We start from the raw sequence: 24,442 nt of genomic DNA on the forward strand, positions 1-24,442 counted from the left end.
AATACCTGACCTTCGGACTTTTCGCCGCGAACTGAAAACATATCTGTTTGTTCGTGCGGGGCTTTCTTAAATTGTTTAGTTTTAAATTCTAAATTTCTCTTTGGTTTTAATTGGGGTTTTTAGATTCTTAATTATTTTAATTTCGGCCACACTGTATAATAAGTTTTCTAATTTTATTTTAACTGTATATTGTTTCTTTTTACTCTGGCTGTACACCGCCCTGAGTCCTTCGGGAGAAGGGCGGTTTATAAATCTAATAATAATAATAATAATAATAATAATAATAATAATAATAATAATAATAATAATAATAATAATAATAATAATAATAATATTTTAATTGAATTCTGACCAGACTGGATTTTTCTGAAGAGATGTATTTAGAAATAATATATTTTAAAAGTTATCAACAAAATAGAAACAAATTTAGTATAATTTTTCTCAATGTACAGAATGCTTTTGACAACTTAGAATGGTGTTTCATATTTACAATTCTGAAAAAGATGAATAATTATTTTATTTTTTCACATATATGTAGATTAAAAGACTACAAGACCAAGCCAAGACCAAAACAGTGCTGGAGGATTAAACAGAAAGAACAGCATTATTTTCAAAATAACATTCAGAATAACAAGGAAAACTAGTAATAACATATACCTGGGGCCTGAAATTGTTCCATTTTCAATTGATAAAGATAACTTGACACTTGAATAAAGATCCAGATGGTTTAATACTTTATGAAAGACCAATATATAGAATGTATTTTTGAATGCTTTGATATAGGAGCAATACACAACGTCTTATTCACTTAAAAAAAGAATCAATCTTTTTATATGTGTAGAGGTTTTTTTTAATACAATACAACCTTTTGAAGGAACAAAGAATAGTGTGCTATTTCATACATGGTAAAACTGTAGGGATTGGACTTTTTTCAGGAAAAACTTTTAGAGACATAAATTAGTTTTGTTTAACATAGATCCTAGAGGTCAAAGTCATTTTCCTTGTGATGATGACTTATTGCCAATAACACAAACACCACAAGAAATATTAGAAGTCTATTTCATGGGCATAAGCTCTAATAACATCATTTTGAAAAATTGACAGGGTATGTCTTTGCTTCCCTCTTATACCCTAGAAAATCAAGTCTTGACCAGTCTTGAGCTTCTTCCTTGACCCTTCCAGTCTTTATGGGTTTAGCTGATGTTTTGGTAATGGCTGCCTCATATAGTTCTCCATAATAATAATAATAACAACAACAACAACAAAAACAAAAACAACAACAGAGTTGGAAGGGACCTTGGAGGTCTTCTAGTCCAATCCCCTGCCCAGGCAGGAAATCCTACACCATTTCAGACAAATGGTTATCCAACATTTTCTTAAAAATTTCCAATGTTGGAGCATTCACAACTTCTGCTGGCAAGTTGTTCCACTGATTAACTGTTCTAACTATCAGGAAATTTCTCCTTAGTTCGAAGTTGCTTCTCTCCTTGATTAGTTTCCACCCATTGCTTCTTGTTCTACCTTCAGGTGCTTTGGAGAATAGTTTGACTCCCTCTTCTTTGTGGCAACCCCTAAGATATTGGAACACTGCTATCATGTCTCCCCTAGTCCTTCTTTTCGTTAAACTAGGCATACTGAGTTCCTGCAACCGTTCTTCATATGTTTTAGCCTCCAGTCCCCTAAACATCTTTGTTGCTCTTCTCTGCACTCTTTCTAGAGTCTCAACATCTTTTTTACATCCTGGCGACCAAAACTGAATGAATATTCCAAGTGTGGCCTTACCAAGGCATTATAAAGTGGTATTAACACTTCACGTGATCTTGATTCTAACTGTGTTGGCTTTTTTGGCAGCTGCTGCACACTGCTGGCTCATATCTAAATGGTTGTCCACTAGGACTCCAAGATCCCCCTCACAGTTACTACTATTGAGCAAAGTACCACATATATGGTACCTGTGCATTTTTTTTTTGGCCTAAATGTAGAACCTTACTTTTTTCACTGTTGAATTTCATTTTGTTAGATAGCGCCCAATGTTCTATCAAGATCTTTCTGTATCTTGAGCCTATCTTCTGGAGTGTTGGCTATTCCTGCCAGCTTGGTGTCATCTGCAAATTTGATGAATTCCCCATTTATCCCCTCGTCCAAGTCATTGATGAAGATGTTGAAGAGTACTGGGCCTAAAACAGAGCCTTGGGGTACTCCACTTCATATTTCTCTCCATGTGGATGTAGTTCCATTGAGGACTACACGTTGAGTGCGGTTGGTCAGCCAGTTACGAATCCATCTGGTGGTGGTGCTGTCTAACCCACATTTTTCTACTTTATCTAGTAGTAGGTTATAGTCTATTTTTCAAATGCTTTACTGAAGTCCAGATAAATTATATTGACAGCATTCCTCTGGTCCACTAATTTTGTCACTTTGTCAAAGAATGCAATAAGTTTAGTCTGGCATGATCTGTTTTTGACAAACCCATACTGGCTTTTGGTTATTACTTTGTTTGCTTCTAGGCGTTCGGTGATTTGTTGCTTGATTATCTTTTCCAGAATCTTCCCCTTGAGGTCAGGCTGATAGGTCTGTTTCCTTTTTTTAAGATGGGAACTACATCAGCTCTTTTCCTGTCCTCTGGCAGCTCCCCTGTGCTCCAGGATCTTTGAAAAATATAGTTCAGTGGTTCTGAGATTTCGTCTGCCAGTTCCTTCAGAACCCTGGGGTGTAATCCATCCTGTCCTGGTGATTTGAACTCGTCTAGAGTAGACAGATGTTCACTTACCATTTTTTCCCCTATTTTAATTTGTGTTCCTAATCTGTTTTTTGTGGTGCTGTTTTTGATAGGTTGGATTGTTTTTTCCTTTTGTGTAAAGTGAGATGCAACCCAACAAGAAAGACACAGACTTCAGAGGATAATTAGAACTGCAGAAAATATAATTGCTACCAACCTGCCTTCCATTGAGGACCTGTATACTGCACTAATCAAGAAGAGGGCCATGAAAATATTTACAGATCCCCCACATCCTGGACATAAACTGTTTCAACTCCTACCATCAAAACGATGCTATAGAGCACTGCACACCAGAGCAACTAGACACAAGAGCAGTTTTTTCCCGAAGGCCATCACTCTGCTAAACAAATAGTTCCCTCAACATTGTCAAACTATTTACTAAATCTACACTACTATTAATCTTCTCATCGTTTCCATCACCAATCTCTTTCCACTTATGACTGTATGACTGTAACTTTTTGTTGCTATCATTAAGGGTTAAATTGTACCCTATGACCATCATTTGTGTTGTAAATGTTGTACCTTGATGAAGGTATTTTTTTTCTTTTATGTACACTGAGAGCATATGCACCAAAACAAATTCCTTGTGTGTCCAATCACACGTGGCCAATTAATTCTATTCTATTCTAAAAAATGAGTTAAGTAGATCTGCTTTCTCCCTGTTGCTTGTCACCTTCTTGCCACTTTCTCCCAGCAATGGGCCAATTGTTTCCTTGACTTTTTTCCTGTTTTTAATATGTTGGAAGAAGCTTTTTTTGTTATTTTTTACTTTTGTCGCTAGCCTTTGTTCATTGTGAGCCTTAGCTTTCCTCGCTTCATCTTTACAGGCTCAGGCTATTTGCTGATATTCTTCCTTAGTTATTTGCCTCTCTTTCCACTTTTTATACTTGTCCTTTTTGTCTTTCAATTTGTCAGATAGTTCTTTATGCATCCATGCTGGTTTCTTTTGAGATCTATTATTTTTCTTCTTCATTGGTATTGTGCTAGACTGGGCTTTTATAATCTCACTTTTCAAAATTTCCCAAGCTTCTTGAGTTGTTTTCCCCTTGAGGATTCTCATCTATGGAATCCTTCTCAAGCTCTCTCTGAGTTTATCGAAATTAGCTCTCTTGAAGTCCAAGACTCTAGTCTGACTTTGTTCTAAGAAATTTTATTTATTATTTCAAAAATAAATTGAAATTAGCTCATGTTAAGACTATCACTTCATTACAATCCATCTGTACTTTTTCAGTTTCAGAGTAAATTAAACTAAATTATGCAACCAGGATATTTAACATGAAGAAATAAGGAGGGGTATGTGCTTGAATATAAATATTATGATATAAAATACAATATGTATACGTTTTTTCTTGTTTGTAAGAATTTCAAGACGATGAAAGAGACTTAAGTTTTGCCAGACCCATTTACAAATGTTTTCTTACTTAGCATATCTTCTTCCATAAGTGCTAGACAGCATCTACCACAAAGATAATGTCTTCCACAAAGTACAAGAAATGCTCTTCTTGATTTGTTAGACAATGAATCAAAACCAGCTCCTAAAGATTCCCTACTTCACAAGATCATATGATAATTTCAGATGATAAACTGGAATCATTTGATTTATTTTCTATGATGAGATGTTTATCTCCTTATGCAATATTTTAATACATCATACAAATTTCAATTACATATAATCATTTCACTTCTTGTCAATACCCTTTTGCTCTTTTTTTAACTGTTTTTGTAAACTTGAAAAAAAATTGAATGTTAAAGTATGGGCTGTATTCTAGATTGTAAGTAAGGGAGCAGAAAATGTTTGGGACAGGAAAAATTATTTTTCATTTACTGTATGTATTTATATATATCTCTAATAATTGTATTTATTTTTATTTATTAATTTGATTTCTATACCGCCCTTCTCCCGAAGGACTCAGGGCAGTTTACAGCCAAAATAAAACAACTTTTAGCAAAAATTAAAACATTTTTAAAAAACTGATTCTAAAAATTGGCCACAATAAATTAAAACTATCATAAAGCCCTCATAAAATCCCCACATTTAAAATTATGTTAGGCCAGCCCTGCACGATTGCACAAAAAGGTCTTAAGCTCGCATTTAAAGGTCCGGAGGTCAGGGAGTTGACGCAACCCCGGAGGCAGCTCATTCCAAAGAGCAGGAGCCCCCACAGAGAAGGCTCTCCCCCTGGGGGTTGCCAGTTGGCATTGTTTGACTGACGGCACCCTGAGGAGGCCCTCCCTATGGGAGCGCACAGGTCAGTGGGAGGCTATTGGTGGCAGTAGGCGGTCCCATAAATAACCTGGTCCTATGCCATGGAGCACTTTAAAGGTGACAGCACCTTGAATTGCACCCGGAAGACCACTGGCAACCAGTGCAGCTTGCGCAGGAGAGATGTTACATGGGAGCATCGTGTTGCTCCCTCTATTACCCACGCAGCCACATTCTGGACCAGTTGGAGCCTCCTGGTGCTCTTCAAGGGGAGCCCCATGTAGAGAGCATTGCAGTAGTCCAGGCGGGAGGTGACAAGGGCATGAGTGACTGTGCATAGAGAATCCCGGTCTAGGAAGGGCGTATCAGGCGGACCTGATAAAAAGCTCCCCTGGCGACGGCCATCATGTGTTCTTCTAAAGACAGCTGAACATCCAGGAGAATGCCTAAGTTGCAGACCCTCTCCCTAGGGGCCAATGATTCGCCTCCAACAGGCAGCGATGGAATCAGCTGGCTTTACCGGGATGCCGGCATCCACAGCCACTCAGTCTTGAACGGGTTGAGCTGGAGCCTGTTTTTCCCCATCCAGACCCGCACAGCCTCCAGACACCGGGACATCACTTCGATGGCTTCGTTGTGGTGGTTAGGGGTGGAAATGTATAGCTGAGTGTCATCAGCATACAGATGGCACTGCACCCCAAAACCACGGATGATCTCACCCAGTGGCTTCATGTAGATGTTGAATAGGAGAGGTGAGAGAACCAACCCCTGTGGCACCCCACACATGAGGTGCCTTGCGGCCGATCTCTGCCCCCCTGCCAACACCATCTGCAATCGGTCCAAGAGATAGGAGGAGAACCACCGGAAAATGGTGCCCCCCACTCCCAAACCCCCCAGCCATCGCAGCAAGATACCATGGTCGATGGTATCAAAAGCCGCTGAAAGATCTAACAGGACCAAGGACAGAGGAACATCCCCTGTCCCGAGCCCTCCAGAGATCATCTACCAATGCGATCAAAGTCGTGTCCGTGCTGTACCCAGGCCTGAAGCCGGACTGGAACGGGTCTAGATAGACAGTTTCATCCAGATACTGGGGAAGCTGTCGTGCCACCACACTCTCGACAACCTTCGCCACAAAACGAAGGTTGGAGACAGGATGATAATTCGCTAAAACAGCTGGGTCCAGGGAGGGCTTCTTGAGGAGGGCCTCACCACCGCCTCTTTCAAGGCAGTAGGGAAGACACCCTCCGTCAAAGAAGCGTTGATAATTCCCAGAAACCAGCCTCGTGTAACCTCCTGTGTGGCCAGTACCAACCAGGAGGGGCACGGGTCCAATAAACATGTGGTTGCATTTAGCCTCCCCAGTATCCTGTCCATGTCCTCAGGAACTACAGTATCGAACTCTTCCCAGGTAACATTCTCAAGAACTGCCTCCGACATCCCACCCGAATCTACCCAATCAGCGTCCAGGCTATCCCGAATCCGAGCGATTTTATCATGCAGATATTGTCCAAAATCCTCAGCACACCCTTGCAAGAGGTCCTCCCGAGCCCCCTGAGCAAGAAGGGAGCGGGTCACCCTAAACAGGGTGGCTGGGCGGTTATCTGCCGATGCAATAAGAGCAGAAAAATACGTTTTGCCGCTCTTATCGCCACTAGGTAGGTCTGAATATGAGACCTTACTAGTGTTCGATCGGATTCGGAGCGGCTGGTCCTCCAATCACTCTCTAGGCGTCTTTTCCGGCACTTCATCTCTCTCAGCTCCTCAGAGTACCAAGGGGCTGGTCGAGATCGGCGCTGGGTCAGAGGCCGCAAAGGCACGATGCGGTCCAAAGCCCCTGCTGCCGCCCTTTCCCAGACGGTGACTAGTTCTTTAGCCGAGCCGTGGGCTAGCTCCTCAGGAAATGGCCCAAGCTCCATCAGAAACCTCTCTGGGTCCATCAGGCACCTGGGACGGAACCAACGAGTCGGCTCCGTCTCCCTGCGGTGTGGGTTAGCAGTTCGAAAATCTAGTCAAAGGAGCGAATGGTCTGACCATGACAGGGGTTTGATAACTAGGTCCCCTAATTCTAGATCATTCAACCACTGCCCCGAGACAAAAATCAAGTCCAGCATGTTTCCTCTGATGTGAGTGGGACCATTAACTAACTGGGTCAAGTCCAAGGCTGTCATGGAAGGCATGAACTCCCGAGCCGTCGCCGATGTTTTGCCTACCGACGGCAGGTTGAAATCCCCCATAACCATAAGTCTGGGGGTATCAACCGCCGTCCCGGCTATCACCTTGAAAAGTTCAGGCAGGGCTGCTGTCACACAGCAAGGAGCCAGGTACGTAATCCTCCTCATCTGTCACATTAAAAATTAGTAGAAATTTTAGGGTATTCCAGTCCTGGAGTTTCCAGCTTGTATGATTGGTGAACGTTTTGGAGAAGGCTCAAGGCTAGCAAGGTGTCTTCCTGGGGATAATCATGCGGCATACTCTTGAAATTTCTAGCCATAGCGTTCCACTTGATGTACATGAGGTGTACTCAGGCCATCTAAGTACTGTATATATGCAACCTCCAAGCATTTGTGTCTTTTTTTGGAACTAGGGTGTTCAGGCTTGATAAATTTAATGTTTCCAGATATCAAGGAAGTCTTTTAGGTATTGCTCTAAGGTCTCCAACTACAAATGGTATAAAACAGATTTCTTTTTAATAAGTGTTCAACTTTGATTTACCTATTCCAGTATTTCATATTTTTTTTCCAACGGCTTTTTCTCAATCCTAGCATCACCTGGTCACCAGCATCAATGAGCCAGACTTTCTTCTTTTCAAATATATATATATTAGTTATGAATAAGATGCTTATCTGTTTAGAGCTTAAAGTTCCATATTATTTTAACCCATTCATTTTCCAACTTGATGATCCCGCTAGTTTTTAATTATTTTTAAATCCAAACCTCTGGCAGTTTCCAATGAACAATTTTGGCAACTCAAGTCATGACGTCATTTTATAACAACAACAACAACAACAACAACAACAACAACAACAACAGAGTTGGAAGGGACCTTGGAGGTCTTCTAGTCCAACCTCCTGCCCAGGCAGGAAACCCTACACCATTTCAGACAAATGGGTATTCAACATTTTCTTAAAAATTTCCAGTGTTGGAGCATTCACAACTTCTGCTGGCAAATTGTTCCACTGATTAATTGTTCTAACTGTCAGGAAATTTATCCTTAGTTCTAAGTTGCTTCTCTCCTTGATTAGTTTCCACCCATTCCTTCTTGTTCTATCTTCAGGTGCTTTGGAGAATAGTTTGACTCCCTCTTCTTTGTGGCAACCCCTGAGATATTGGAACACTGCTATCATGTCTCCCCTAGTCCTTCTTTTCGTTAAACTAGGCATACTGAGTTCCTGCAACCGTTCTTCATATGTTTTAGCCTCCAGTCCCTTAATCATCTTTGTTGCTCTTCTCTGACTTTCTAGAGTCTCAACATCTTTTTTACATCCTGGCGACCAAAACTGAATGAATATTCCAAGTGTGGCCTTACCAAGGCATTATAAAGTGGTATTAACACTTCACGTGATCTTGATTCTATCCCTCTGTTTATGCAGCCTAGAACTGTGTTGACTTTTTTGGCAGCTGCTGCACACTGCTGGCTCATATCTAAATGGTTGTCCACTATGACTCCAAGATCCCCCTCCCAGTTACTACTATTGAGCAAAGTACCACATATACAGTACCTGTGCATTTTTTTTTTTGGCCTAAATGTAGAACCTTACTTTTTTCACTGTTGAATTTCATTTTGTTAGATAGCGCCCAATGTTCTGTCAAGATCTTTCTGTATCTTGAGCCTATCTTCTGGAGTGTTGGCTATTCCTGCCAGCTTGGTGTCATCTGCAAATTTGATGAGTTCCCCATCTATCCCCTTGTCCAAGTCATTGATGAAGATGTTGAAGAGTACTGGGCCTAAAACAGAGCCTTGGGGTACTCCACTTCATATTTCCCTCCATGTGGATGTAGTTCCGTTGAGGACTACACGTTGAGTGCGGATGGTCAGCCAGTTACGAATCCATCTGGTGGTGGTGCTGTCTAACCCACATTTTTCTACTTTATCTAGTAGTAGGTTATGGTCTACTTTATCAAATGCTTTACTGAAGTCCAGGTAAATTATATCGACAGCATTCTTCTGGTTTTTAGTCAGTTTGTGAAATTTTGCTGCAGTGCCTGATCAAATGGTTGTTTCATTTTTTTTTTCTACAAAGGCAACATTTACTTACATGTTTTTTTTATTTTTATGAAGTTAGTCTGCAAAGCATGTTCTTGAGCCACTAAAATATAATAAAATCTTCAGTTTCTTTCTGTAATGCTTTTGATTTTAACTACTGTAGCTCCATGTTTTATTGGGTTTTCCTTCTATAGTTTTCAAGTAGATGGCGGATTAGCTTGTTCTTCCAATTAGCAAATCGCTTTTCAATGTTTCTTTTCTATGCTGTCTTCACCTTTGTTGTTTTTAAGTTTTCTTGATGGACTTCCTTTGACAAGGGTTCTTCACTTTTCTTAATATAGTTATTCAAACCATGTTTTTGTTTCTTTATAGCTTGTTTCACTTGTAGGAATCCTGGATAGAGCAACTTTAAGCTCTTGACAAATACAGCCAATCAATATTGCCTTTTGGGTGAACAGCATGGTATATTGTCATTAGTTTTTTTTTTCCTGATCCAAATTATCAAGTTCTATCTGGTTTCAACTCTTTCTGCTGTACATAACAGAGACTGCCCACCTCTTGATTGCTTTAATGATGTTTCTATGATTTATCTTTGACTTCATAATTTATTTTTCCATTTTTATTAATCTTATCATCGTTCCCATCACCCATCTCCTTCCACTTACGACTGTATGACTGTAACTTCGTTGCTTGTATCCTTACGATTTATATTGATATTGTTTCCTGATTGCTTATTTGTACCCTATGACTATCATTAAGTGTTGTACCTTATGATTCTTGATGAACATATATTTTCTTTTATATAGAGAGCATATGGACCAAGACAAATTCCTTGTGTGTCCATTCACACTTGGCCAATAAAAAAAATGTTTTACATAAGAAATATAGTTAATATTATTGCTACATTTTTACCTTTAACCTCTATAACCATTTAGCATGATATATTGAGTAGAAATGGTATGTACTGTTCTTGTAATGTTTAAAAAGTAAATATTTGTATTTGCTTTGAATCTTTTTATTGTATTTTTATACTGTTTCAGAAGTATATCTATGTAAATGTGTGTATATACTCTCTCTCTCTCTCTCTCTCTCTCTCTCTCTCTCTCTGTGTGTGTGTGTGTGTGTGTGTGTGTGTATAACTTTGGAACAAATAAAATAAATGTATCATGAACTTTGATTAAATAGGAGAATGTGAGGCAGACGACATGATAACAGAAAATGTTTTATATGTTTCTTCGTTTTTGCCCATTGTTGCTGTTGATAATTTTCCAAAGCAAAGTGAGGACATTCTAAATACAGGTATTGGGAAAGCAACTAAACTTGGCAGAGAAATTTATTTCGGGGGCAATGATTGATTTCAGAAAACAAAATTATATATATTTAGAATAACTGAACTGCTGCAATGCTGTATATAAAGACACTTTTAGAGACAACTCAGAAATCTCTGATGATAGACAGGGAAAATTGTCAAAGTGTTTGTGAGGGCCAAGAATCCAGAACATGTTGCACCAAGATTGTGCTAGGCATAATTGTTGCTTACTCATTTTTTGGCTCACTTTTAAAGTGCTAATTTTGAACTAGGGGAAGGACAGCCTGAGACACTAGAACTATATGTGACCCTGGGCCTATTTCCAAAAGCCCTCCTGCAGCCTTAAAAACAACAACACACATGCTGTTCTATGGAATGAATTCCCTCTTTTCTGGGACATTCAATAAAGAAAAAAATCCACCTATATCTGAGGATGTCTCATCACTTTTATATCATTAGGAAACAGTGTGCAGACAGCTGAACAGTGTAAGACTGATGCAGTGGTAATACTAAGCAATCCTAAATTAGTGATCTCAATGGGGATGAATTCTCTAACACCCTACATATTGGCTTTGCTCCAAAATAAGAATTTTGTCCTCACACTGAGCTTGAATGACCTCTTTAATGGCATACAATAGTCTAAAGGCATAGTACATACTGAAACAATCCAACTTTCTCCTTGTCCCTTGGCATATACTGTATAACTCCTGTAATGGTTTTGGCACAGAGCCTCATGCAGCGGTTCTCTTTGCTCTCCTTCTCTTTTGGGAACCTTCCTTTTGGACTCCAATCTGCTTCTCTCCATTTCTGTTGATGTTCCTCCAAATTATGAGTCTCCTCCAGCCAAATCTATTGAGCGATTACCTCACAGGTCAAACTTCCAATTCCTAGCATGCTACATTGACCAAGCTGCCAACTCTTACTCTATAACTGTTTGTGCAAAACTTCATGCCTTCTCTCCTTTGTCTCTTCTTTTAAGTAATTTTCCAGAAAGTTAGGGGGAACTCCTCTCCCCTGCTAGTTCCAAAAACCCTTTATTTTTTTCACCCTCCCTCCTTCTTATTTGTTGAACCCAAAATGGGGCCTCTATGTGTCTGTGAGCTAGCTGCTTCCTCTCTGTATCTTGCTTTTTGCCCCCTGTCATTCTATCTCACTCTCATGACATGACCTTTAGGGATTGAATAAAATATAACCTAAAGCCAGAGAGTCTCACAGAAAGGGTCTTAGTTCTTACTTTCTCCATCCCACAATCTGGTTGATTTCCTGCATCCCACAAATTTAACCTTTCCTGGCCTGCACTAATTTTACTGCAACTCTCTGGCAAAAATTGATTATTCCTTCCTTGCCTGGCTGTCAAATCAGGGAAACAGGAGTTGTTAAAAATAGATGACATTTATCAGCACTGTTATTATAAAGGAAGCATGGTAAGTATCAATACAAGACTAATGGACCTATATCTAAGTCCCAATCAGGTATTTGTACTGCCGCCATTTACATTCTCCTAACTGAGTTTAGCACAATCTTGTCCTTTCTGTAACCAGCACCACTGAAGAGATCTAAGAAGCATTCAAAATCATCCAGTAAAATGTGCTTAATTTTCAAACTGGAGATACAGAGAAGGTGACAGAATAAGGTCTATGCATTGAAAATGCAATTCAACGTTCAGGAGTAAGAAGCAAAAATGATGATGATGGGAGGGGAAAAAAAGGTTTTGTTTCCACTCACTCGACTCTACCCCCACTGCACATCACTAGCAAGCAGCCACTGATAATCACCTCTCTAGGGACACAAGCTGAGGTTATCTGAAGGATTGAGTGAAACCAATGATCCTTATAAGTCACCTCAGAATTTCTGCTCCAGGCTCTCTAACAAGGTCCAGCCAACTGATAGGCCCTTCTTTCTTTTAAAAGCAGTATGTGTAGCCCTAAAACTATTGGTCTGTAAACAATTTGCTGGTTGGTTATGCTGTAGCTGGTTTTGTTTTGTTTTTTAGTTTTGTAATGTTATTAACATGGATTTAAGTATTAATATCTATGGAGTTTCTCAATAATCCAGGTCATGTTAATTCCAGAGGTTCTTTTGAAAAGGCAATTGGACTTTCTTGGCATTTTTCTTGAAAAAGTTTCATTTCTCATCCAAAAAGCTGGAACTCAAGAACCGAAGAAGCTTCTTGGACAAGAAGTGAAAGATTTTCAAGACGAACATCAGGAAAATCCAGTTGCCTTCTGAAAAGCATCTTTGGGACGATTTAAGCATTAGTTTATTTCAAATTGTATTTGGAAACTGCTTTGAAATGAAAAGAGGCATATCAATAAATCTAAATTGTTTGATCTCATCCCAATAAATAATTGAGGCATTTGTCTTAAATATATTTTGTCTCTGACTCTTATCTCTGCTTTTACATAAAAAGAAATATATCTGAAGAACAGTTTCCATAGTTTATTTTATTTTATTTATTTATTATTTCAATTTCTATACCGCCCTTCTCCCGAAGGACTTAGGGTGGTTTACAGCCAACTAAGAACGACAAATATAAAAATTAAAAAACAAATTTAAAAGATCAATTTAAATAGGCTGAAAATTCTAAAAACTATTAAAAACCCCCATTAAAAAACTATTAGGCCAGTCCTGCATGATGAAATAAGAGTCTTCAACTCACGCCGGAAGGCCCGGAGGTCAGGGAGTTGGCGTATCCCTGGGGGTAGCTCGTTCCAGAGGGCTGGAGCCCCCGCAGAGAAGGCCCTCCCCCTGGGGGTAGCCAGTCGATATTGTCTGGCCGATGGCACCCTGAGGAGACCCTCTCTGTGGGAGCGCACTGGTCGATGGGAGGCCACCGGTAGTAGCAGGTGGTCCCGTAAGTAACCCGGTCCTAAGCCATGGAGCGCTTTAAAGGTGAGAACCAACATCTTGAGTTGCACCCGGAAGGCAACCGGAAACCAGTGCAGCCTGCGCAGGATAGGTGTTATATGGGAGCTTCGAGCCGCTCCCTCAATCACCCGCGCGGCCCATTCTGGACTAGTTGAAGCCTCCAGGTACTCTTCAAGGGGAGCCCCATGTAGAGAGCGTTGCAGTAATCCAGGCGGGAAGTGATGAGGGCGTGAGTGACTGTGCATAGGGAATCCCGGTCCAAGAAGGGACGTAACTGGCGTATCAGGTGAACCTGATAAAAAGCTCCTGGCGACGGCTATCATATGTTCTTCTAACGACAGCCATGCAACCAGAAGGACGCCTAGATTATGAACCTTTTCTGTGGGGGCCAAAGACTCGCCCCCACAGTCAGCAATGGCCTCAGCTGATTATACCGGGATGCCAGCATCCACAGCCACTCAGTCTTGGCTGGGTTGAGCTGGAGCCTGTTTTTCCCCATCCAGACCCGTACGGCGTCCAGGCACCGGGACATCACTTCAATGGCTTCGCTGGGGTGGTTTGGGGTGGAAATGTACAGCTGCGTGTTGTTAGTGTACAGATGACACCTCACCCCAAAACCACGGATGATTTCACCCAGCGGCTTCATATAGATGTTGAACAAGAGGGGCAACAGAACCGACCCCTGTGGCATCCCACATAAGAGGCGACTCGTGGTCGATCACTGCCCCCCCCCACCAACACCGTCTGCGATTGGTCAGAGAGGAAGGAGGAGAACCACCGGAAAATGGTGCCCCCCACTCCTAACCCCTCCAGCCGTCGCAGCAAGATACCATGGTCGATGGTATCAAAAGCCGCTGAGAGATCTAATAGGACCAGGGCAGAGGAACAACCCCTGTCCCGGGCCCTCCAGAGGTCATCAACCAGCGTGACCAACACCATCTCCATGCTGTACCCAGGCCGGAAACTGGACTGGCACGGGTCTAGATAGACAGTTTCATCCAGGTACCGAGGAAGCTGATGCGCCACCACACTCTCGACAACCTTCTCCACAAAGCGAAGGTTGGAGACCGGACGATAATTTGCTAAAACAGTTGGGTGCAGGGAATGCTTCTTGAGGAGGGGCCTCACCACCGCCTCTTTCAGGGCGGTAGGGAAGACACCCTCCCTCAAAGAAGCATTAACAATTCCCTGGAGCCAACCTCGTGTAACCTCCTGTGTGACCAGCACCAATCAGGAGGGACACAGGTCCAATAAACATGTGGTTGCATTCAGCCTCCTCAGTATCCTGTCCATGTCCTCAGGAACCACAGTGTCAAACCCATCCCAGACAACATCTCCAAGATCTGCCTCCGTCATCCCGTCTGGATCTACCCAAACTGCGTCCAGTCTGTCCCAGATCAGAGCGACTTTATCGTGCAGATATTTTCCAAAGTCCTCAGCATGACCCTGCAAGGGATCTTCCCTGGCTCCCTGAGCAAGAAGGGAGCGGGTCACCCTAAACAGAGCGGCTGGGCGATTATCTGTCGATGCAATAAGGGCGGCGAAATACTCACGTTTTGCCGTTCTTATCGCCACTAGATAGGTCTGAATATAAGACCTAACTAGTGTTCGATCCGATTCAGAATGGCTGGTTCTCCAGACACTCTCTAGGCATCTTTTCCGGCGCTTCATCTCTCTCAGCTCCTCAGAGTACCAAGGGGCTGGTCGAGATCAGCGCAGGGTCAGAGGCTGCAAAGGCATGACACGGTCTAAGGCCCCCGCCGCTGCCTGTTCCCAGGCGGCGACAAGTTCCTCAGCTGAGCCATGAGCCAGGTCGTCAGGAAATGGCCCAAGCTCCGTCAGAAATCTCTCTGGGTCCATCAGGCACCTGGGACGGAACCAGTGAGTCGGTTCCGTCTCCCTGCGGTGTGGGTCGGCGGTTCGAAAGTCCAGCCGAAGGAGAGAATGATCAGACCATGACAAGGGTTGAATAACTAAATCCCCTAATTCAAGATCATTTAGCTACTGTCCAGAGACAAAAATCAAGTCCAGCGTGTTTCCCCCAGATCATCAACTAATTGGGTCAGGTCTAAGGCCGTCATGGAAGCCATGAACTCCCAAGCAGCAACAGATGCTTCACCGGTCGATGGCAAGTTGAAATTCCCCATGACCATAAGTCTGGGGGTATCAACCGTCACCCCAGCTATCACCTCCAACAGCTCAGGCAGGGCTGCTGTCATGCTGCAAGGAGCCAGGTACGTGATCAGCAAACCCACCTGTATCCCATGACTCCACTTCACACAGAGGGATTCACATCCAGCTATCTGTGGTACAGTGACCTCCCTTGGTCTCAGGACCTCGTTAATAACAACCGCCACCCCTCCACCCCTACCCTGGGCCCTCGGCTGATGAAATGCACGGAAGCCTGGTGGGCACATTTCAACAAGCCCCCCCCTCTTCCGTGCCCAACCAGGTTAACTGTACCAAGTCTGTATGAAGCTACACAGAAGGATACTGCAGATGTTTTGTGGTTGTATGGATCCTATTATAATGCATCAATAGCCCTGGGTGCATAGGTTTGAGATAGATTTCTTGTGGGTTCAAACATTTTCCCCTGGACGCTTAGTATAAGAATAATCTGTTGTTGGACTCTGAGTAAAAGCATAACAACAAAAATACAGACCTAAAAATCAGGTTAAGAGGACTTGATACGGACCACATTGCTCTTTGATTTTATGCTTAGAAAAGTATCTTTTTTTGTGGCTGCATTTCAAAAGCTGTACAATTTGAAACCGACATATTTGATTTTTCTCAGTGATTAACAAAACATATACACCATCACCATTTTCATTTTTAACTAAGGAAAACTGCTTTATTCTTGAGATATTCTCTTATCAGTGTTGCCAGAGTTCAAAATGTGCTTTGAATTAAAGAACTACATTTAATTAGAAATCCACATAACAGCTTTTTTCTTTGAAAATGTACAAGAGCTTTGAAGAAAAAGCTAGTTTGTCTAAAAGACAAATCAAAAGACAGAGTTTATTTCAATTAGATTTTCATGGTTGTGATCCATGGTTGTAGTTAGCAGGACAAGTAAAAAAATATCTTAAAAATGTGATTTCTATACTAACTATGCTAGTGCTATTGTCTGGCATTTATATTGTGGGAGAAACAGCTCTTGTAATGCACTAAATACATACCAATAAAAATGCAAAATATTAAAATGACTATGATGGTGTTATCTATCAAGCTTATGTTGTTCTTCCCACCACCTTTACAGGAACAAAAGAAAAACCTCTAAAAAAATCAGAATACTTAATGAGAAAATTATTTTCAATTAATGTCAAAAGTAATTGATGCATTTTACAGATGCTGTAAAATATCGCCTTTTCCAGACACAAAAGCATAATACTTGAAATGTCTATGGAGATTCTCAGTCATCCAGGTCATGGTTGTCACAAATGTGTGTTTGTTTTTTTCAAGAGGCAACTGGACTTTTTGGTTTTTCTTTGAAGAAGTTTCACTTCTCATCCAAAAAGCTTCCATCATCTAGTCAGAGCTGAAGAAGCTTTTTGGATGAGAAGCAAAATGTCTTCAAAGAAAAAACAGATAGTCCAGTTGCCTCTTGAAAAAGAAAAGAAAAAAAAGCATTTTTGGGATAATACTTGAAACTGCTATATTTTGTATTTCTTTGTTCATACTGCACACTGCTCACTCCAAAGTAGCAGGATACCTGATGTCATTAAATGGTTAACATAAAATAAGAGATGGTAAAAGATATTTAGTGAATTCTACTGCAATACCCCAAAATTATTCCAAGTATGGTTGCATATAGTAAGCATCAAAGTGTTTTAACATAAGAGTTCCCAGTAACTTTCAAAGGTACCGTGCATCTTCCTAGTATATAGGTTAATCTTTTATATCTATGGTTTTCTTCTTTCACAAAAATTATGGTTGAGTGAGAAGCTGTGAGAAGACAGGTTAGCCTTATTAGATTTCATTTGTGTTGTTTCCCAGTTACTTTAATATGCGCTCTGACTCATAACTGAAAGCATCATACACTGATTGAAGTCATATAGACATACTTCCTAGTATAAAGTAAGAATTTCATATTGAAATTGACCTCACTTTATAGCAGTAGGCCCCGATCTGCTAAATGAAGACGGCCTAGAGCAGTGGTGTCAAACTGACAGCCCGTGGGCTGGGTGTGTCATGCGCAGGCCATGCCCACCCCACCTCCGTGAAGGGAAAAAACGTCGCAAAACATCACACGACAGCAATAGTGACGCCACGAGTTTGACACCTGTGGCCTAGAGCAAACCTTCCATATATCCACTTGCAGTCAATCCAAGATGGGGAAAATCTTGGCAAACTGAAATGTTCGGGGAAGGAGATGGCATTGCAACAGTTAAATCAGGCTGTCAGAATTAGGAATGAAAATTATTTTCCAGTTCTGAATGACACCATCAAGAGTTTCTTAGCTTTCCTTTCTGGGAACATTGAGGATCTGACTGACGGAATGAAACAGCACTAGCTGCAGTGTCTATTCAGTCGGTTTAGATTCTGTCCATCTGGATGTGCAAAGTTGCTTCCTATCACAGTCTTTTTGCAAACTTCTGCACTGCTCTCCTCTTGCAACTCAGCCTTCCAAAAGCATCCTGCCAACCCTTCCACTTCATTCTAGTTTTTTTTTTTAGAACATGAAGTTTTTCTTATTAAGTTGAACATTATGTGCTTCTTTTTTTCTTTACTTCTGGAATCAGTCTCCCTCCCTTAATCCCACTTGCAACCTGCTTCTTTCACACTTTCCTTTTCATTCTAGAAATAAGAAATGCTTAATAAGGTAAACAACAGATAGAACCAGTAAAAATCCTGGGTTGCAAAGGGAGCTGCTAACTGAAGGGAGAGAGAAAAAACTCAGGTTGAACTAGAGAGAGAGAGAAAAAAAATTCTTAGCTTTTCTTATCCTGATTTTGAAAATGTAACTATTGTCTTATGTTTGTTAGGACAGTGCAAGTAATATTTATAAGAAAACCTACTGGGGATTCCAGATTTTAGGGAATAATGCTGCATGCATTATTCTCCTAAATCTAGTGAGACGGTCATATTGCAGCACACAGAATGGAGAACTGCACTTGCATATATTCAGATACTTTTATTACATTTATATTGATTAATAAAAATATTACCAAAATGATATTCAGTCATAGGAATGCTGCTGAAAGAATATGTCCCCCTATGGCCAATTAAGCTCTGTTCCTAGTAAGTGTGGATAAACCTGTGTCCTTAATTGATTTTTTTCCCCTCAGAAGATGGCATTTACCTCTGAGTAACTAATGATTATGGATAGTAGCTTTGCAGTACTCTAAGGTCAGTTGGTTATATTTTGATCATTTTCAAAGGGCCTTACTGGATCTCCTGCTGCCTTCAGTGAGGAAAAACAGGACTGGGTCTTGCTCGTGGACTGTACTCCCTGGAAAGCATCTCTCTACTATCGCAATCCTTTACCTTCCTGGACTTTGAATCTAGGTTGTTGGGGATTTTCTTTGAAAAACAATGCAACATTCTTTCATCTAATGGTTTTATTGTTTTTTTAAGCCTCAGATCCATAACCAGAGCAGCAGGTCTGGAGTCACCACCTCAAGTTCGGATTGTCTCCTAACCCTTCTTCCATATTTGCAACTGGGAGGATAAGCATTGGAATGATTGAAGGTGGGTGGGAAGGTTCACTTACAGTTCTCTTTGAAAGTAGAACTAGGGCAGGCTGGGGAAGCGGAAAAAGCAAACCTATAAAGAAAATAACTTCTGATTAGGGCATGATTTCTCTTCCTGCCCAGGGAGCCCAATCGATCATTGCTTTCTATGACAAGCTACCTGTAAATACAACACTTCTCTCCCCACCCCACCTCCAGATTCAGTTTTCATACACTTTTAAATGCAAATCCCTTTCTAGGCACTAAATTAGCTGCCAAAGCTCCCCTTCCCCTAGGTCAAGGGAAAAAGCCTTGCCTACCGTTCCCCTTTGATGCCCATCTAAATTGGTCCTTCTCAAAGGTTATGGGCAGTTATGGTAAAGGGCTAGAATTGGACGGGAAGGGGGATGGAGAACAGAGGAGAGAGAGTCAAAAATCGTCCCTGGTTGCAAAGAGGACCCTGCACCAGTGATTTTTGATATGCCTAAAAAAGAAAAAAGAAAATAACGCGTCGGGAGGGGAGAAGAAGAGAGACCCAGCCTCCTTCCACCTAAAAGATTAAACAACTTCTTTTTTTTTGGTGTGGGGGGGTGTCTCTCTTGAGGAATGATCCACCTGCAGTTCCCGCCGGCGTCCTGAGCTGCGGCTAAAAAAAGAAACTCCCTCCCGACCTAGAGAACTCCCGCCTGTCACATGGCGAATGTCCTCGATCACCTGGAGCCTTTGAAGGCTCAGCCTCGAGAAAAGGCAGGTTGTTAAAGGCAGGTTCCCTAAATTGCTGACGCAGGACGATTGCCACTCGCGTGCGTGCGTGGGAGAGATTGTGCTGTGGTTGCAAAGCCCGGGGGAGTGGGGGGGGGAGGAAAGTGGCCGGGGAGGGCGCGGGGAGGAGGCTGCTACACTGTGCTGTGGGCTTGCCGAAACTCCGGACGGGCTCGATCTTCCTAAGGGTCAGGCTTTTCTCTATCTCAGATCCGCTTTTCTCTACCCCTCCCGCGGCAGGGCAGGACTAAACATCTCTCTCTCCGCGCTCGTTTTTATTTCATTTTATGTTTTGCCTTCCCGCGGGCGACGCGGAGCCGCTTTGCCCAAAGGAGCGGCAGTCGGCTCGCTTCTTCTCTTCAGCGAGGAGGGAAAAGACGCGCGCGGGCTGAACGGCCGCCGCCGCCGCCGCCGCCGCCGCGCTCGACCGGGAACAGCCCATTGGGCGAGGAGGGGTGGGGATCGCACGGCAGGAGCAGCGCCCCCTCGCCGCTGACTGGCTCTCGCGGCTTCTCGGGCGTGCTCTGATTGGACGGAAGGGAACCCCCCTGTGTCGGGGAGTCTTGCTCAAGCAAAGGGGCTTGCCTAAGCCAGCAAGTTCTATAGCCGAGCCGAGGGGCACATGGTCGAGAACCGGCAGCAAAGGACTTTCCGCCGCTGCATCCCTTCCCATTTGGATTAACGGTTCTTTGGCGGCGGCGGCGGCGGCGGGCGGCGGTGCCTGAGCGGCGAAAGGGAAGCCCCAAAGAAAACGACCCGGTAAGGTTACCTCCTTGAACAACCGGGCTTGTTCGCAGCCCTCTTCGCAACCCCGCTTCCTTAGTCTCAGGGCAAAGGCAGGTGCCAGGTTGCAGGGAGACTCCCGAGCCGGCGGTTCCGCATTCCGAAGTTTCCTTTCCATCGCGCGGTTCTTCCACTAGCCAAGTTCCCGACGATGCCAATAGCTTTTTCCGGAGAGAAAGTGAGATCTAGCGTCCTGAAAAAAAGCCTTCGTGGGGAGCAGATCCGTCCCCTTCCCTTCCTCCATCTCCTCCACCACCACCACCCCCGCAAATCCGCCCGGATCGGTCAAGCAGCAAAGAGATAGCTGGGCGCAATAGCAGCAATAGCAGTCAGCACTTAGATTTATATGCCGCTTTACAGTGCTTTACAGCCCTCCCTAAGCGGTTTACAGAGTCAGCATATTGCCCCAGCCCCAACCCAGTCGTGTCCTCATTTTATACCCACCTCGGGAAGGATGGAAGGCTGAGTCAACCTTGAAAGTCCTGCTTTTAAACCATTCCTAAAAAATAATAACATTTTTTTTTTTTAAAAAAAGAAAAGAAATAGAAAGCCGCCGAAAAATTTCTCCGGCGGGCGCGGTAAATCACGTAGGCAAGCTGGGACCAAGTCAGCCGCCCTTGTGAAAAAGGAAGCGACCCGCCAATCCGCTAGCAAAAAAAAAAGAAAAGAAAAGAAAGAAAGAAAAAAGAAAAGAAAAGAAAAGCAAGAAAGGAGCGAATAACAACCCCCTTTCGCCCTCTCTCAGTTTTTTTGCGGGCAAACTCAGGTGCCTCCAGTTTTTAAGGCTAGTCCTGATTATTTGGGCGCTGATGCCGTCGGCTGAACAGCTAGTGATGCGGGAAAAATTCGCCGCCGCTGACTCTTCTCTGTTGATGACGATGCTTCCCGGTTTTGCAAGCGAGACGCGGGCATGTTTTAAAATTAGCATTCACTTTGTAAGGTTGTCTTTGCGGGGTTGAAGGTTTCCTGCTGACCTGCTTCATGTGCATATGTGTGCAGATTGCCCTAGATAGATTGAGCTGGCTTTTTGCCTTGTTGGACTTAATGCTCAGATGTCAAGTTAGATCAATAAAGTAAAAAAAAAAAGACTTAATATTCACGTCTGGCTTTTGTGATTCAGTTGGGTTCTGATTACCCTTAAATTACTTTAAGAAACAAAACGATACAGTTATGAAAAAAAAAAAAAGGTTGCGTCTAGGTGAGCTTTTTTGATTGTGCAAATGGGATCGTTGATATTTCTTTCTTTCTTTCTTTCTTTTTTTTTTGGTCATTATCGAGAAACCTTGTTTGGTAACATCTAGAGTCAGAACAGAGTTGAAGTGGCTTGTTTGTCATTATGGTTTCTTCTCAAAAGTCTTATTGGTGTATCTCTTTTGCCCCCTTCCCTACAAAGTAAAGGGGGTGATTGTAACCCTTTGTTAGACAAAATCGAGGAGTACCTTGCCAGAAAACCCAATATTGTCAATCACTGGAATCTCCTGTATCAGGTAATGATTGGTGGGGAGTGGGAAGTGATTGATGAGGTTTTTTTTCCTTGGTGACCAATCTTGGTGAAAGTTGTTTTGAAGTTCACCCTAAAGATGTCTTTCCCCAAATGCCTTTTAGCAAAAAGATGAATATATAAGATTTGTAATTTATGGGGTAAGCTTGACTAGTTTTGAAAACCTGGAATGCTGAGTGTGCTATTATGCTCAACACATTATAAAAACAATAAAAACAACCATTGAAGAAAGAAAGCAAGAAAGAAGCATCATTACATTGTCAGTATGTTAAGCAACATCAAGGTCATAGAGTTTAGCCATACTGTGACTGTGAGTCTCATACAAAGTACACACTCCAATTATGTTTACCTTTGAAATCTGTGGTTAAAAATAGGTTTTGGAAAAATATAGCTTCTAAGGCATCCTAAAGACTAGGTTCAGCTGTAAATGGTTATCTTGTTTTGTTTAAAAATAATGACAAAGAATCAGCTAATCAACAAATAAGACTGAGAGTGTTTGATGGGAGGGGGCTGGGAATCAATAAAAAAGGTTTTGCTGATTTAGACCTATTACTAAAGCATCACTGCTGGCATATTAGACCAGTAAGCAGAACATAGCAATATATAATCTACTACCCAAATCAATAAGGCTCTTCGAATGTAAATGTCAAAAGTTTATAGCTTTTTTTAGAACTACATCTAGAAGGATTGAGTTGATTAATCTGAAAGAGAAAACTTCCCCCATTCATAAGTGGTGTGTGTGTTTGTGTGTGTGTGACATTGCTGAATTCTTACCAAAAGACAAGGTTATCTGTACAAAGTAGAATAATACAATTAATAAATATCTTGGTAGGTTGGAAGGATGGTATTAACATTACTTTCACAACTTTCCTTCTACTTGTTTATGAACTCTAATCTGTAAAAGTGTATTGTAGAACTTTTGTGGAATTGTAGTTCAGCCAGTTGTTTTTGTGAAAGATACAGCCTTTATCCTTTGTGTGTTGTGCCTTAGAGCAGCATCCTAAATATTTAGCTGTATGCTTAATATTTAGAAAAATCCTCTTCTCAAAGCTTTTGTTTGCCACTCATATGGATACCTACTTGATTCATTCTAAATCAATGTCCTTTTCCCCCAAAGCGGGGTGATTGTGATTGTTTTAGTTCTGAAAGACCTCCAAATGCAGTTGGCTAATCATAAGTTGCTTCATATCAACTTCTAAGGGAACTGACATCGGATCTGAATAGCTAGACAGTTATTTATATGGCATAGCCTGGGACAAACTGAGACTTGAATTTGCACCTCATTGGCTATGTCACCACCAATTATTTCAGGGACACCTTTGAGAAGCTACTATCCTCACTTACTTTAGTTGATTGGGCACTATTTATTCCTGAATATATTTCAATGCCAGCTCCATTGTCCTGCTTTTTCAGGAGCAGTAAGGCATCAGCTAAACCTTGCTTGGAGAGGGAGCATAGTAAAGACAGATGATGCTTACCTCAGCCTTTGCCACAGCTGTACATGCAGCTATAAGCAGCAGTACATGAGTGCCTCCTCTGGGAATATAATGGCTCTGCAGGGAACTGTCACAAAGTCATCCATGGAAATTATGGCAAAATGACTGCTAGAATCTGAATGCCTATAGGATAGATCAGAGTGGAACAGAGTGTTTCTTTCCCCCTGTTTGCATATGGACATCAGGGTCATCCTTGTATCTTCAGTTCAAATGATGGAACATGCGCTATAGAAGGACTAAGGGTTGGTTATGTGATCATCAGGGCAAGCAAGGGAAGCTGCCATTACAAAGGACAAAGCATTCAAAGAGATGCAGTGGAATCCTTCTCTACATACAGTACTTGAACTGGCCAATGCATATTTGAAATAGATTGGAAAAGTTTAGAAGGTGATTTGTCTTTCATTAATATGAAAGGCTTCTTCTGACTTTGGTTAACGAATGATTTGGATTCTTCAGCTCTGTTTCTCAAATCAAAGCACCCTTTTATCAAAGCAATTCAAATTGTTACAACTCAGCACTATTTCTTGAGCCTCCTGTAATGGATTGTAGTTGCTTTTCTATTTTCCTATTTGTAGAAAGCTGTGCTGTTCACAAAAATGTGCCTTTTGCTTGTGGGTAAACTTGCAGCCTTTGAGGGAACCTGAAGTTAGAACAGTATAGCAAGACAACAGGATAGGACAGTGGGCACTCATTCAGATTTCACAAAATATATGTGTTACTGTATGACATTCATTTTTAATGACAAGAGCAAGTGTTTGGAATTTAGTATACTTACTAGAAAAAGTTGTATGACCTGAATTATGCAGCTTGAGTTTCAAAGACCTATCTTCCTAAAGGAGTCTTTCCAGACTTTTTCCAATAA

At 41.9% G+C, this 24,442-nt stretch overlaps 1 protein-coding gene and 1 long non-coding RNA gene across 2 annotated transcripts in view; one reads left to right on the top strand and one right to left on the bottom strand.

Moving 5' to 3' along the window:
• Positions 1-19,009: 19,009 nt before the first annotated feature.
• Positions 19,010-21,189, bottom strand: LOC131195509 (uncharacterized). Its single transcript, XR_009154472.1, has 3 exons — positions 21,028-21,189; positions 20,570-20,744; positions 19,010-19,132 (listed from the first exon to the last, which is right to left on the bottom strand). It is a non-coding gene; the product is annotated as an uncharacterized LOC131195509 (long non-coding RNA).
• The window catches only part of LOC131195508 (cadherin-7), a 133,203-nt gene continuing 129,111 nt past the window's right edge, over positions 20,351-24,442 (top strand). Inside the window, exon 1 of the mRNA XM_058177469.1 lies at positions 20,351-20,559. The gene's annotated coding sequence lies outside the window, so the exon portion shown is untranslated. The remainder of the gene's footprint in view (positions 20,560-24,442) is intronic.

The sequence above is a fragment of the Ahaetulla prasina genome, chromosome 3 (assembly GCF_028640845.1).
Source record: "Ahaetulla prasina isolate Xishuangbanna chromosome 3, ASM2864084v1, whole genome shotgun sequence".
NCBI lineage: Eukaryota > Metazoa > Chordata > Lepidosauria > Squamata > Colubridae > Ahaetulla > Ahaetulla prasina.